The sequence below is a fragment of the Acomys minous genome, assembly GCF_964271855.1.
Source record: "Acomys minous genome assembly, chromosome: 3".
Classification (NCBI taxonomy): domain Eukaryota; kingdom Metazoa; phylum Chordata; class Mammalia; order Rodentia; family Muridae; genus Acomys; species Acomys minous.
Genome location: NC_140485.1, coordinates 88,480,179 through 88,496,414, shown reverse-complemented (window position 1 = coordinate 88,496,414; position 16,236 = coordinate 88,480,179).

Sequence of the window (16,236 nt, the reverse complement as noted above, 5' to 3'; positions counted from 1 at the left end):
TCATGATCGGTAGATTGGAGCCCATGGGATTGTGCTAAAACTATTGAACTGACCAAGGACAATACAAAAGTAAACATCGAACACCTAATCTGATCTACCCAATGGACAGGACATTCTCTACATTTATGTGGAGAGCAGGGACTGATTTTGACACAAGCTCTGGTGCTCCATATTTGACCATCTCCCCTTGGTTGGGATGCCTGGTGGCAACCAAAGAAAGAATAAGCAGGCTACCAAGATGAGACTTGATAGCATAAGATCATATGGTGTGGGAGGAGGTCCTCCTCAGTCATAGACCTATGGGAGAGAAATAGGGTGAATGTGGGAGGGAGGGAGGACTGAGAGGATACAAGCGATGGGATAACAATTGAGGTGATATTTGAATAAATTAATAAAATTAAAATAAAAGTTAAAAATTTTTTATCCTGATCTTATTATGAACTAAGATATATCTGGACCTTTGTCACTTTGAACTCACTGTGAACTTATGTAATGGATACAGAGATAATAAATATTTAGCCTTACAACATGTAAAACATTCATGAAAAGGTTTAGTTATTGTTCTGTATCACCTAACTCATTAGCAGTCACCATTACCATTCACATTGTGTTCTTTTTTGTGTACAGTGTATTTGAGCCTCTGGTTTCCATGTGTAATTTCTTTGTCATTCCCTAAGCAAGCATAGTATTAATAATACAGTTACTTTTCACTCTCACATTGTAAAAAGTAGTCAAGTATGCTGGACTCTGGACACTATATAATGATCCTACAACATAGGATAAAGTGGTTTGAGGGATTATATAATATTTGTAATCTATGAGACTCTTAGAGCTGATCTCTGTACCTATGGTATCTACAGAGGTAGCAACACTGTTTTTTACAATTATTTTGCTTTCATTTTTAGATCGAATTTGACAAGAGAGCAACATTATGTATTGTCAGAAATAGAATTTTATATTTTAATTTTTTTATTGTTGTTGTTAATTTATCAAGCACATACGTCTTAGTTTGCACATGATTATTGTGAAAGGGATTACATATTGATTTTTTTCTTCATAAAAACCTCTATTTTATTGAAGTAACAATGAAGACAAATAGCAAATAGATTAAGCAATTCATTCACAGTTATGCAACTAATATGGAGACCTTACATGGGACATTAATAGACAAAATACTTTACATGAAAATTGCCATACATTGGAATATTATATATTTTCCTATTAACTGAAAAATGTACTTCCTGGTTACCTGAGGTTAGAAACAGGTAAAATCAACATCTTTTCCTAAAAGCATCACAAGCTTTAAAGATAAAATTGTATTTATACATTTTCTGTCCAAATCTCAGAGATAACACACTATATGAAAGATGAAGGCATGTAGTTTTAAAATATAAGATCCATGAAACACTTGTTTGTAATTAAACAAATAAAAATTTTCTGTTACTTTCTTGTTTTGTTATGTTTCCTTATTTTGGATTACAATTTTAGATATTTTTAAAGTATATAATTCAGTGCTATTGACTAGATGCACACTACTACACAGGTTTATTGAATTTACTCATGTTTAAATAAAATCATCTTATTTTTACTGCTATAATTTGTCTATTAAAATATCCATTAATAGCACTGAAATTTATTTGGAATACATATTTATCTACAGATATATGTATTCATGCAAAGACAATGTAAAAGACTCTATGAATTGAAAGTAGAACAAAGGAGGAGTATATAAGAGAGTTTGGAAGAAAGAGATAAAAGGGAAAATACTGCATTAAAATACAATATAAAGAAATGGTGCTCATCTCTGGAAATGCTAGGGCTAATGTCTCACAGGGAGAGAGGGAGGGAAAGAGAGAGGGAGACAGAGAGCAAGAGAGAAAAAGAGAGGGAGAGAGCGAAAGAGAGAAATTTGATATTAAATAGCAAGATGATAGAAATGCTAACATTGGTTCTATAACTATGACAAATATTACTCTAATGTAATATGTTAAAATATGGTAATTTGGGTGTGACACATTTAAGAATTTCTTGAATTATATTTTTCACTTCTCATTTAATACAAATCTGTCCAAAATAAACCTTTATTCAAATTAAAAAAAAAAAAGAAATGGTGCTCATAACTAAATGGAGAATTCTTAACAGCGGAATAGTGAATGACTGAGAACACTTAAAGAAATGTTGAACATCTTTAATCATAGAGAAATGCAAATAAAAACAACTCTGAGATTCCATTTTACACCCGTCGTAATGGATAAGATAAAAAATTCAGGTGACACCAGATGCTGGCAAGAATTTGGGGAAAGAAGAACACTTCTTCGTTGTTGGTGGAAATAGAAACTAGTAAAACCACTTTGGAAATTTATCTGGTGATTTCTGAGAAAACTGGGAATAGGGCTTTCTCAAGACTCACCTTTTCCACTCCCTGGTATATACCCATAAAATGCTCCCCCACACAACAGGGACATATGGTCAACCGTGGTCATAGCATCCTGATTAATAATAGCCTGAAAACAGCCTAAATGTTGATCAGTTAAAGAATGGATAAAGAAATTGTGGTACATTTACAGTATTGAATATTGCTCAGCTATAAAAAAACAAGTAAAGCCAAAAATTTATGTACTAATGGAGGAATTAGAAACAATCATATTGACTGAGTTAACCCAGAAACAGAAAGACTCACATTGTATATACTCACTTACAATTGGACACTTGCCCAAAAAGCATGTACCATGAAAATCTTCACTTAACAGAAGAGTGGGGCAGATGTGAGGACATCCCACTGGGACTCTACTTAAGACAAATATAGGATATGGGGAAATAGAAGAACCCAGAGGATCTTAGAAAGCTACAAGAAGAACATCGTAACCAGTGGATCAGGGCCCACAGGTGTCTTCTCAAACTATTGCAGTAACCAAAGACAATATAATAGTAAACATCGAACTCCTACACTAATCTACCCAATGGACAGGAGAGTCTCCACAGTTATGTGGAAAGCAGGGACTAACTCTGACATAAAGTCTGGTCCCTCAAGTTTGACGACCTCCCCTTTTTTGGGGAGCCCTGGTGTCACTCAAAGAAAGAATAGGCAGGCTACCAAGATGAGGATTGATAGCCTATGATGATAAAGTGGGGGAGGACATCTCCGTTGATCATGGACCTAGTGCAGAGGAATGGGGTGGGGATGAGAACGAGGGAGGACCAAGTGATGGGACAACAATTTAGTTGTAGTTGGAATAAATTAATTAATTTTAACAATACAATATCAAAACAAAACAGAAAAGAATTAAGGATGAGATGATCATCCAGAATCTTTAGAAATTTATAACGAACTATTTGAATAAATTAAGCCTATTACATAATACCCATTGTTTTAAAGGTACTAACCACTTTGAAGTGGACTTTATTGTTAATGTATATTTACAATGATAGAAGATTGGAATATATAACTTCATATATAAATGTGTATGTTGGGTCATAGTCTCCATATTAATAAATGTTTCCACATAAGTAATTAGTCTTCAGGTTAACTTAAAATAATTGCCATGAGTCAATTATAAATATTACTTTAAAAATTTTAATTATTTGTGAATTTCATGTAATGCATTTTGATAACATTAATTCCCCTTCTACAAGTTTTTCTACCTCCACCCTCTCCTTAACTATCTGCTCATCTTTGTGCTCCTTTCACTCCTTTCTTAAACATAGTACATCCAATTTATACTCTTTGTACTCTTTGATGAGTATTTATTTACAACTGGTTTACCTATCAGGCGTCAAACTGTTAAAGAACACTAACTATTCCTTTCCAAGAAGCTATGATTTACCAGTCGCTCCATGGATTTGGTGGGACTTCATGCCTACCTTCCAAATATAACTGGAATTTTCTCAGGCTTGACAACTGAGCTAACGGGGGTTAAATTCACAGTGTCACAAAACTGTAAATTCACAAGTACAACTTTATTGTATTTTTTTAATATTTTATTTTATTGACACATCAGCTACTCCATTTACTATTTTTATGCTCCCTCTTCCTCAATGATCACTGTGCAGATGGAGGATAGAGTATGATATAGACATCCCACTTAGGCCTAAAAGATCCACAATCTCTTATTCTATAAACAGTGAACAATTTTGAGTCTCTGTGTTAATTGTCCACTTCAGAAAAGAAGCCTTGCTAATGGCTGAAAGATGATACAATAGTGTATAGATAAAACAGTTCCATTATGAATAATTTAATGCTATGTCTATCATCCAAATAACAGCTAACTATTCTTTCATAGTGCCTATGCCTACCTAGTCATAGGTTCTTAGTCCATATAATGGTTTCATGTATGAGTTTTACCTTCTGGATCCAGCCTTAAATTAAATCAAGGATGAGGCCTTGGCTCGCATGAGTATGTCTTGACAGTCTTGTCATTATTGTAGCTTGCTGTGTTCAGAGCTATGTAAGATAGTTAACTACTGTTCATCTTTTGTAGGATACACAGAACAGTCCATAACTATGAAAGTTAGTTACTAAGAATTAAGCTTTTTAAGCATTATTATCTTGATCTTCCCATACTCACATATAAGGTGCCTTTAGTCATAGGATCTTAAAGTAAAATTCTGGAGGACCTGAAATATTTGGAAGTTTTTGGAAACTCATGATAAACAACTCTAAGAAAGAAAATATTTTTGTGGACCTAGCGTTATAGGGTGATTCAATGTAAATATCTTTATATATATGTATTTATGTTTTTAGGGGGCTTTTTTAGTAGTGGGTTTTCTTATAGCTTTTTCAAAAGATATATATTTTTATTATTTTCCTCTTTTACCCTGCCATTCCATACCTCTTCATTTTTATCATTTCCTTCAATAATGTTCCGAATTACCACTTACGATTACTTTTAAATTTACTCTTATTTTCTATATATGAGTGTTTTGCCTGCACATACGTTTGTGTTTTGTGAGTGTACCTAGTGAACATATTAAGTCATTGTAACTAGAGGTCAGATGATTATAAGACACCATATGAACCAATGGAATCAAATCGAGATTCATAGTAATACCAGCAATGGTTAGAAACCATTAATCCAACTCTCCAGCTGGTCCCCATTTTCTTTTTATACTATTGAATTATATCTGTTATTCCTTGGAAACTCTCCCGATGTTAGCCTTAAACGTACTATTATTAAGAACTTTCATCCTCATTAAAAGGAAAAAAAAGCATAACCTTTAATCTGAAAGCTTGTTTTAGCATTATGATGACATGGTTCTTTATTATAAGTCATGACTTTAACATGAAAAGGAAAAAAATACACCAAGATGTTAAAAGGATATTTATGTTGGACTGATGAGATGGTTTAGTAGAAAAAGGTACTTTATACTTTTAAGTAATGCAGAATTACAGAGCACTAACAATGTTTAAGAACAATAGATACATATCAGGATATGAATATTAATTAACCTCCATATATCAATATCCTGAATAGTATTTCTTGGTACCCTTTGCTGTAATTTGTTTAAAGGGTAGTAAAGTGACATTTCAAAGTTTTTTAGAAGATAAAAGCATCAAAACAGAATGGTAAACATATTGTCTTCAAGCATATACACTGGTCATCAATATCAATTTTTTAAATTGAGTTATTACAATTATTAGATAAATATAAAGTGTATTGCTGTTTCTCTATGGATTATTGCCTGTATATTAAATCTACCCCATACTTTGGCCTTCACACTTCCAAGGTACTTAATAATCTCTGTTAATAAAGTAAAGATACAGAAAATAATTCATAATGATAAATTTGCCACTTAAACATAGTGGATAACATATTATGCTCTCATCACTCATTTTTAACTCATTCCAATATATAACAACTTTTTCTGGAAACCATCAAGGGAAAAATTATTGTTGAAACTATGAAATAATGACTGGATAGAAAATTTGTGGATTTGCTGAAATTGAGTAAAGACGTTTTCTGCTTTCAAGTACCTACATTAATGTTAAGGGAAATATTTTACACATCAAATAATGCTCCAATGTGGCTTCACTATATGTATAAATAAATGTACATAATTTTCCTCAATCTCTTTCAAAATATATGATAACCATTTGTTTTTTTTTAATTTCTTAATTTTATTTTATAAATTTATTCTTATTACATCTCAATGGTTATCCCATTCCTTGCATCCTCCCATTCCTTCCTCCCTCTCATTTTCCCCTTACTCCTTTCCCCCTATGACTGTGACTGAGGAGGACTTACTCCCCCTTTATATGCTCATAGGGTATCAAGTCTCTTCTTCGTAGCCTGCTATCCTTCCTCTGAGTGCCACCAGGTCTCCTCAACCAGGAAACTGGGACAGAGTGGAGGACAGCCCTTTGAGACTCTGGATGAGGGAAGCATGGGAGAATAGCAATGTATAAGGATCCAGAGGATCCTAGAAACCTACAAGAAGAACATTATGATGGGCAGAATTGGGCCCAGGGGTCCCACTCAAACTATGGCACCAGCCAAGGACAATACAGGCCATAAACGTCAAACCCCTACCCAGATCTAGCCAATGGACAGGACATTCTCCACAGTTGAGTGGAGAGTGGGGTATGACTTTCAAATGTACTCTGGTGCCTCATATTTGACCATGTCCCCTGGAGGGGGAAACCTGGTGGCACTCAGAGGAAGGATAACAGACTACCAAGAAGAGACTTGATATCCTATGAGCATATAAAGGGGGAGAAAGTCCCCCTCAGTCACAGTCATAGGTGAGGGGAGTAAGGGGAAAAAGGGTGTGATGGAGGGATGGGAGAATACAATGGATGGGATAACCATTGAGATGTAATGATAATAAATTAATAAAAAAATGAAAAAAAAAACCCTAAAAATTATACTAGATTTTTTCGTGGTAAATACTGGAGATGCTCAGTCCATGCCTGGAAGGAAGGCTCTTTTCCACTGTTGGAAATTATTTCTGTAGGTCACTGTTTTCATTCACTGTCATTTATCCACAATTAACTGTGGACAGAATATAAAACATTTTCATTTTAAATGTTGCTGTATAAGTTGTAACTGATTTTTCATATCATATTTATCTAAATAACAATAAAAACTATTTAAATTGCAAGTAAATTGAAACATATATCGTATAATATCTGTAAATATTTAAACATTAAAATATATATCAGTCAAATAAAATATTTCATCATTTAGGGAGAGGTAATTTACCATTAGCAGATTTGCACATCTGTGAGGTTGTATAATCAATCCATCATGAATAAAAACTAACAGTATTATATTAGACATACTAAGCTTTACTTTTAAAGCACTGTAACTAATGTCTGTGATTGTATTAATGTTTCCAGGGAACCAGAATAACTCACTACCATAGAACATGATATCTGGAAGGGCAACTAGCAGTGTTAGAGGCTGTCAGTATGCTGCAGGACTGGACATCTAAGAAAAGTATAGCAAAATATGTGGACCGAGTTCATAGCTGAAGGTCTTGGAGCATTCTGGAGATTCACCGGTACAGGTCAAGAGACTTAATATGTGAACTTTGACTACTGGATGCCTATTAAAATGGTGCTGCCTACTTCCAGAAAAGTTATTCCTGCTAAATTTTATGACCCCACAACTTCTAATTGTCTTTGGAAATACCATCAAAGTTAAACTGATTTACATTAACCAACTTTCTATGTTTCTTTCAATCAATACAATTTGACAGCCAAACAATTCAAGTGAAAATTTAAATATTCTGTACTTCAACCTGGGATAATATAGTTCACACAATTTAGGCTTCTGTGTTAAACCTATAGAAAGCAAATGATAAAAGAATATAGAAATCAAATGGAAGGTAACTAATCCAATATTGGGTTTGAATTAAGAAAACAGAAACATTTTGTGAAAGGTGTGATTGAGTACACAGTATGTAAAAGCAGGTAGATCTCTGTGAGTTGTAGGCCTGCATTATCTATACAGGAAATCACAGTTCAAAAACAGCTATGTATTGAAACCCTGTCTCAAAAACAAACAAAAATTAAACAAACATGCCAGAAAAAAAATCCAGCAAAGAAACAGAAGGAATGGTCAATAAAAATTTCTCACATATTACAGTGACATTTTAATCAATGGAACTAAATGAGTACATATTCACTTCACATTTTAGACACACTAAAGGAGACTGAACTACACAGTAACATTAATATCAAAATGCTGATAAAACAGGACCTTTGAGATACTATCTACCCTGAAGAAAAACAAGAATAGAAACAACAGAACAGACAAAGACAGAAAAATTCAAACAGTTCCAAATAATTTCATATTCTTTTTGTATTGTAACTTTTCACTATCTAGGAGAATGATTTTGGTGCCACCATATATATTACTTATTTGCACATGTATCTTAAAAATGGGTTAAAGCAATTGTCCTTTTACTTCTACATTACTTTCACTTTACTTTGCATAGAAATACAAGGTAATTGTGTCTGATTAATTTCTATGGTGAAACTGGATTTAGAGTATTTAATTATCTTGTAGTTTCTGTTTTGGTTCTACTGAGATGTTTTGGGAAGTACATTTTGCAAAAATATATATATATATATATCTGTGTGTGTGTGTGTGTCTTTTTTGTGTGTGCATGTTTGGATTTGATGATATAAATATGAGAATTTCTGCTATATATGGGCATAGATGTTGTTAACAATTCTTCATAATTTCTGTTTTAAGATGTCCTCACTAATTAAAAATGAAATCTTATCTACATGTTTGCAAAACTAAAATTTACAAGAAAAGGCATATTTGGAGCTAGATAATTTAAACCATAAATTTTGCTTGAAAGCATATGTAAAAATTATATTACACTAATACTTATATACAAATATAGATGAGCATATAATAGCAATTAATAAAAAGAGATGTCAGGAATTCCAAATTTCAAAGTAAACAAAGATGGGTACATACAAGGGTGTGGAGAAAGAAAAGAGAATGAGAAATTTGTAATTAAACTACAATTTTAAAAGTTCTTTAAAATGTTTGCACTTAGCTAAACTAAAGCATTGGTTTTTTTCTTTATTATTTAAAATGTAAGCCTCTTAAAAAAGAGCAACATACATCCATACCTCTTAAACTTCCTTATTTTAATTATGAAAGACAATAAAACATTCTTAAAGTATTTCTAAATATATTTATTATGATTTCTTCTATGAAGAAATAATAGATTTTATTTTTCATTTAAAAATTCTCTACAGTTGAGTGGAGAGTGGGTACTGACTTTCACACAAACTCTGGTGCCCCATTTTGACCACGTCCCCTGGATGCGGAGGCCTGTTGGCCCTCACAGGAAGGATAAGAGGCTGACAAGAAGTGACTTGAGAAATGACTTGAGATCCTGTGAGCATATACAGGGGGAGGAGGTGCCCCTCAGTCATAGTCATAAGGGAAGGGAGTAGGGAGAAAGCTGGAGGGGAGGAATGGGAGGATACAAGGGATGGGATAACAATTGAGATGTAATATGATTAAATTAAAAATATATATTAAAAATAAAAACAAAATTTATCAGTCTTTCTTAAAAATAAAATGTCCATGGAAATTTTCAGAAAGAAAAATAGAAAACCTTAAAATTAGACAGAGTCAGCAAGTCTGTCAGGGACAAGATGAGCTTAAATGATATAATTTTTAATTCAAAACAAATGTCAATATGAAAGAATAAAAAAATCCAATAATAAAAACTTAAAGGTTAAAATGAAGACACATGAGGAGGTAACATGAATGGAAAGATGGTTATGTCATCTTTTTAAATTAAAATTTTAATTAAAATTAAGATGAGGAATTAAAAGTTGTAGAGAAGTAAATGTAGATTTTCAGAATACCTAAGATTCACAAAATTGGAAGATCAAAGAAGAAATTTATAATACTGAGAAAAATTACAAAAAGCTTATGCTACTGATTAAACAAATCATGCCATTAATTTATTGCTAATCCTCCAAAAAATCCTTCATCTGATAAATGAATGTTTGTATATATAGATGTGTTTTAAAATGTACTGAGTAGAGCTGTTTAGATATTAGATTATGAGAATTTAAATTTTAAATTAGTAAAATATAGTATATTTGACTCCCAAGTGACTTGAATCCTAAATATCACTATATCTCAAAGCCAATATATGATTAGCTTCATTTTAGAACATATTCAAAACTCTTCAATCTACTGTGTGAGTGGTGGTTTATAAAACCAAACAAGCTACTTACATGACTTTTCCTTAGAAAGGAGGTATGTTTGCATTAACTCTAGAGAGAAAAAATAATTTCACACCAAAGTAACAATACAATCCAACCAGGTACAGTTATGAGGACCAATGAATTTATGGGGAAGCACAGGTGCATAGGTGAATCAAAGGAAACTACATTACCACTGAGTCCATAAAAGCATGGGTAATAACTCAAGAAAGCTACATCTTCCCACTTCTACTATACAAGTAGCATGCACTATTTCCTGAAAGTTTTCTGTGATGCTTTTCATGTGAAATGTTTCCTTTATATGGCGCTGTTCGTGAAGTCCTAGATAATGTGGCCTTGTTGGAGGAAGGTATCACTGGGAAGTAGACTTTGAGAGTTTAATGCCTTGCTTTACTCCCAGTTCATTCTCTGCAGAATTCCTCTTGACAGTTGCTAAACTCTCAGCTGGTTGCTCCAACTACCACACTGATTCAGACAAACATGCCTCTGCTCAGCTTTCAAGGATACATCTTTCTATAACCTTAAGCATACATAAATTCTTCCTTCTCTTGCTGTCATATCAGGCTTTATCCGAGTAAAACAAAGTTATTAATTGCATTAATTACTGTTCTATTCTTATGAAGAGACACAATGACCAAAGCAACTCTTATAAAGGAAAGTATTCAATCTGGGGTTTGTTTACATTTTCAGAGATTTAGTGTGTCTATCATTACTAAAGGAAGCACAACAGCTTGCTAGCAGAAGGAGCAGTATCTGAATGCTACTTCATTATGATTTTTAAGCAGAGGGAGAAGGATGGAGAGATAGGGATGGAGGTACAGAGAGGAGAGAGAGAGAGAGAGAGAGAGAGAGAGAGAGAGAGAGAGAGAGAGAGAGAGAGAGATTGATGTTACCTTGATACAGCATGGGCTTTTGAATCCTTTCTCCACACTTTCTCCAACAAGACTATAGTTTCTAATCTTTATAATCCTTCCAAAGAGTGACTAACTATTCCAATATATGAACCTATAGGGCCCATTCATATCCTAATCACCACACTAGTATAACTCACTTCCCCAGGATCTTTTTTTGTTGGTGGTGGTGTTTTTTTTTTTCTAGTATAAACTCAGGAAGAACTACGGTTACTTTTAAATGTTTTGTGAGCATTCGGAGATTTTCTTCTAGATATTTTTTCAGTGTTTGAAAATTTCAAACACTTATATAATATATTTTGATTATATTATCCACCCCCTACAACACTTCTCAGTAAAACCTTCCAACCTGCACACTGTATATTCATAGAACATTGAATCCAATCGATACCCTAATATACTTGAATGTAGGGCCATCTACATAAGCGTTCTAACAGTGACACATCTAGGAAGAAAGTAGATTCTCATTTCTACAATAACTTTCAACTTGGAAAACATCTCAAGAAGTTATGTTAGAATACCAGAATTTTGTTTGTCTTGATATTGAGAAGGTCTTTTGTAGGCAACCACTCACAGCACCTATACATTCATAAGTGTAATAGCTCTAACATGTCAAGAACACACTATTTAACTCCCCACTTCTGACTCTTGTAATCTTTCTGCCTCTCTTCTGCAACAGACTCTGAAAATATTTGGAAGGGGTGTAATATAGATGTCTCATTTACACATGATATAATATAGATGTCTCAATGAGAATGCCATTGCTACCTGCTAAATAAAGAAGCTTCACAATAGCCAAAAATATTTCAGAATAAATCTATATTCCAAGTTAAAACATATACTGAAAATATCAGAGAATGCGATTTTAAAATATACCACTGTTGTTCTCATATTTAGGTAGGATTTGTACTGGGAAAAAATCCACTTCACCAAAAAGAAATCTACATTTTCAATGTAATATAATGCTGGAGGTATTACTATTAAGTTATATTACAAAGTCATGAAAATGAAAACAGTATAGTATTCTCTTAAGAACAGATAAATTGGTCAATGGAATACAACAGATGACTCATATAAAAGCCTACATTCCTGCTTGATTTTTAGAGAAAACTCCAGTATACTCATTAAACTTCTATTCTTAGAAACCTAAATTATCAACATCTAGAAGAATGAAATTAAGTTATTTCTCTCACTCTACACAAAGCTCAATTCCAATTGAATCAACAACTTCAATTTAAAACCAGAAACAGAAAGAACAAGAGAGCACATTGAACTCATAAGCAAAGAAAAACTATTGGATAAAACCTCAGTCATTCAGAAAATAAGATCCATAATGGGAAATCAGGACCTCATCATAATAAAAAGCGTATTTCAGCACCAAACTCACTAATCAAACAAAGGATAGGCCAACAGAATAGAAAATATTTTTGCCAGAAAGAAAAATTTGTATCTATACTATACAAAGCACTATAATAACAGAAATCTCCAACACAAATACACTAATGAAACTGAGATATATCTCTGAACAAAGTTCTCAAAACAAATGGCTGATAAATATTTTAAGTGTTTAACTATATTAGTCGTTAGTGAACTAAAAACTAAAACTACCTTGAGAGTCCAACTTACCCTTCGGCAAAATAAATAAAATCAAGAAAACAATTTTAGGTGAAGATTAAGGGAAGTGACTACATTTTGGAGTCTGCTTTCCACAATAATAACTGATTGTATAAACTGATGTGTGTATGAGATTTGGAAGATCATAGGACAATATATACTTACAAAGAGAACATAAAGGAAGATATATCAGCATATGTAAGATAAAGTTTGAAGAGAGTCAAATGTGTGAAATCTTACTGTACTGAGCAACAAAAAGGACAATTCTGATATCTGCTACAGATGGATAATTTAAAGATTTATGAGGCCTTAAAGATATGCAAAGCAACAAGAATCTTATCTGGTAGTATTTATGGTGATTACTGCATCAGATTCTTGTTGTAAAAATATATCATTTAAGGAAACAATTTAGTATCTCAATTACTCACTCAGATAATAAGGTACGCTTTCTACCTTATTAGATATAGAAAACTACAATTTGAATTTGTTATCCAAATACTGCTAAAGTGATACCCAATATTTTTATTATATTCACAAGCTAAAATGTAACTTTTCCTATAGATATGTCTCTCAGCATCTTATCCAAGTACAATGAATGTTAACAACAAATGTTGGAAATAGTGTTTCTGCATAGCATATACCTATGAAATAGACAAGCAATATTAGTGTTTTTGTATTTAATCGATTTTTAAAACCTAACTTACACTTTCTCCAAAACACAAGAGATGAAAAATGTATTTAACATCGTGAGATACTCAGAAAAATCTAGATATTGTAGCATCCTACATTTACAACATACTCTTTGATGAAAAAGAAAAAAAATATATCTAGAAGAGATTCTAAAGCAATTCCCATCAAACAATATATGTAAACTGAAAAGCTTAAATATTATTATTAAAAAATCTAATAAGTTTTAGTTATTTCTTATTTTAATATTATAATAATTACCTTTATTGAAATAATGCAGTATTTTAGCGCTCTATTTTTAGAAGCACATTGAATTGGTCCATGTTTATTACTGACCACAAATATAGGAATATACTATGAAAGTCTGAATCTAATTGATATGTTTTAAGTTTCAGTGAACTAATCTCTCAGTATATCTGTGTTTTTTCATATTTTATTTTCTAAAGTTAAAAATAACATATTATTACCTCCAGCTTCTTTCAGTCTTCATACATTATTTACACTGTTGTCAAAAGCTATTTTAATAAAAACCAGATTTGATCAAAGACCTTATCACCTAGGAATACATTTAAATAAGTTAGTTTATGAAAAGCCTTATTTAATTACATACAACCAATAATTGACTTTTTGTGACATTAAGTATGTGTGTGTGGTACATGATATACATGTCGGTGTACATGGAACACTAATTATATTGTGGAGTATGTGTGTGTGTGTATACAAATTACTTAACAGTGTTAAAATAATTACAAAATTACAAAAAAATGAATGAATTTGTTACAATATTTAATACAGTATACTTTTTGAAAAGCAAATTGAATATTGATCATGTATTCAACCACAACAACAAATCCCCAGAAATAAAAGAAAATTGGAATAACACCTTTCATATTAACATATCACCATGGATTAAAGCTGGACTTCAACAATAGAAACAACAGAAATGCTACAACATCATGGAACTGAACAACTCTTCACTCACTGACCACTGGGTGAGGAAAGAAATTAAGAAATTAAAAACTTTCTATAAGTAAATACAACTAAAAATAGAATATACCCAAACTTATGGGACCCAATGAAAGTAGTGGTAAAAGAAAAGTTTATAGAAATAAATGTCTTAATGAAGAAATTGGAATGTTCTTATATGAGCAACTTAATAGCACATCTGAAAGCTTTAGAAGAACAAGAAGCCAACACACATAAGGGGAGTAGGTGGCAGTAAATAATCAAACTCAGGGCTGAAATCAATAAATTAGAAACAAAGAAAATAATCCAAAACAAAAATCAATGAAATCAAGAGCTGGTTCTTTGAGAAAATCAATAAGATAGACAAACCTTTACCAATTCAGACTAATGAAAATGTAGAGAGATAATATACAAATCAACAAAATCAAAAATTAAAAAGGTCACATTACAACAGACACTTAGAAAACCCAAATAATCCTAGGTCTTCATGTAGAAAACCAGTTAGATCGGCACCATTTGTTGAAGAAACTGACATTCTTTCATTGTATGGTTTTATCTTCTTTGTCAAAAATCAAATGTTCATAGGTATGGGAGTTTGTTTTGATGTCTTCCATTTAATTCCACTGATCCACCTGTATATTTCTATACCAGTATCATGCAGTTTTTATTACTGTTACTCCATACTACAGCTTGAGATTAGCGATAGCATTATTTGTAATAGCCAGAAACTAGAAACAACCTAGATGTCCCTGAAAAAGAGATAAAGAAAATGTAATGCATTTAGATGATGGAATACTACTCAGACAGTAAAAAAAAAAAAAAAAGGATATTATGAAATTTGGATGAAAATAGATGAACTAGAAAAAAATTATTCTGTAGTTCCCTGTAGCGTTTTGGGACCCAGACAGCTGGCAGAATCTAGGTTAGTGTCACGGGGCCCAAACAGCACACACACTGAGTCAATTTAGGTCTATGGACCCAACCTGAGCGTTAAGTCCAGTTCGTGTCTCTGGACCTAAATGGGTCTCAGGGCCTAATCCATGCTCTTAGTCCAGTTAGTATTGAGTCCAACCATGGTCTCAGGCCCAAACCACACGCTGAGCTTAGTCAGGGTTCAGGGGACCAAACCCCACACTGTATAGAGCTAGGTTCTCTGGGCCCAAATTGCACACCAAATTCAACTTGCAAGCTGAGCTCAGCTAGAGTCTCAGGAGCTGAACAATGCACTGAATCCAGGTTAGGTCTCAGGGCCCAAACCATGGGCAAAGTTGAGCTTTGGTCATGGGACCCAAACTGAGGGCTGAGCTCAGCTAGGGTCTCACGGCACAAATCTTACATTGAGTTCCCCCTCCCAGTGCAATTCTGGCCAGTCACCAAGCCAATCACCTCTGTGTGAGGGTTCCAGCTGCTAGCTTCAGTTGCTGCCGCTGCCATTCAACAGATTGAAACAGATACTGATACCCATAATCTAACATTAAGCAGAACTCAGGTAGGCTTCTGAAAGACTGGCAAGGGATGATAGATGTGGAAGGAAGAACTCTATGAAAAGACCAACAAAGGCAACTAACCTAAGCCTATGAGGGCTTACAGAGACCAAAGCGCCAACCAAAGAACAAGAGTGGAATGAAGCTAGGCCCTGATACATATGTTACTGACAGGCAGTTTAGCCCTCATGTTGGTCCCCTAGCAAGTGAAGCAGGGAATGTCTCTGAGAAGGACTCTGGTGCCTGCATTTAGATCACTTGCCCCCATGCAGGCTTCCTTGTCTGACCTCAGTGGAAGAGGATGTACTTAATCCTAATGTGACTGGATGCACCTGGTGGGTTTGTAAGGGGGAGGGTTCCCATTTTC